We start from the raw sequence: 1,471 nt of genomic DNA, 5'->3' as shown, positions 1-1,471 counted from the left end.
AGATCCGGAGATCCCGGGTTCAAGACCCGCTCTGACCACTCGGTGAATTTTTTCCTGGGAGTCCCTGGTTCAACTTCACGGTAGCACTTGTAAATAGCCAACTGGTTTGCCTCCGTCCAGTCGGGATTCTTAACAGTTGTTGTTGTTGTTGCTGTTGTTCTGTTCCGTCATTTCGTTGTGTTTCATTGGCCCTGAAAAGCCCCTATGGAGAGCGGCCAATTAAGTACTAGCAGGAGCCCATCTGGAGCGTGCAACTTCCATACAGCGTCTGTGAAACGGCGTTTTCACAAGTAGGTTTATTTTTAGACTAGCCCTTCCCGCGAATTAGGTCAAAAAACAAAGGCAGTTCCGGTTCGGTAACCCTATGACGTCAGCTTAATTTCTTGTAATTGGCCATCGGGCTCCTGTTGGAGTCTAATTAGCAGGAAATTCATTCTAAAAATAACCTTACTTGTGAAAACGCCGTTGCACGAACACAGTAGAGTTGTAGGCTCCAGATGGGCTCCTGGTACTAGTTTGTACGTGTATGAATGTGATGCCTCTAATAACGATGATGATGAAGACGATTATTATGATAATGTAAAACTGGTAATTCTTATTCCTCGAGTGCCTCTTTATCCTTCCCTAGTTTTCATAAACGGCAACAAACAACTGTAAACTCCCTATAAACAATCTTTTGCCAACAGGAAGACCGGCATGGTATCCAGGGAGGAGGCCTGGGAATTAGCCCATTCAAACGATACCTTGTACGTCGAAACCAGTGCGTTGACAGGAGAGCATGTCTCTGAGGCTGTAAACACGGCAATTAGAACTGTTGCTAGGTGTAGATTGCAGAACTCCAAAGGTCGATTTCCTCGATTTTTAAAGTGGATAAAGTGGAAGCATCACAGATGAACATTGATGAGGTTTCTCAACGTTGACGTAAAGGCCTTAGAAGAGACTGTGTAAATTTCGTAATCAATTTGCCTGGATACAAGGTTATTTGTTATATTAGGGAAATCCAATGCAAGTATTCCATATTACTGTCATGCACTAACAGCACTGAGGATTCAAGTTAACGTAAAAGAGATATAAATACTAAAAATTGCTGGCAAGATGAAGAGCGCGCAGCTGCTTTGGGAACGTTTCAGTGAGTTCGTCATGTCGCTATCTACATCATGGAAGGAGTTGAATTCGCTCTGAAGCAGGGCTAATGCTCGAAACTATATAATTTTAGAAAAAAAAAGGTATATGTGTATAGGTGTGTGTGTATCTGTAACAATAATAATAATAATAATAATAATAACAAATATAATATCAGGACGTTTTCTCACTGGTGTGGTTTTCTGAGAGGTGCAGGGAAAAATAAAGTACTTGAAATAAACATTAAAAATGGTATAGGAAATGATATTAAAAACTAGTTTTATAAAACCATGAATCCTGATTTTAAAAAGTGCGTTTAAGAATGACCAAGGATCTTGATGCTATTTGA

Source organism: Montipora foliosa, chromosome 8 (assembly GCF_036669935.1).
Source record: "Montipora foliosa isolate CH-2021 chromosome 8, ASM3666993v2, whole genome shotgun sequence".
NCBI classification, from domain to species: Eukaryota; Metazoa; Cnidaria; class Anthozoa; order Scleractinia; family Acroporidae; genus Montipora; species Montipora foliosa.
Note: the sequence above shows the minus strand (reverse complement) of the source record.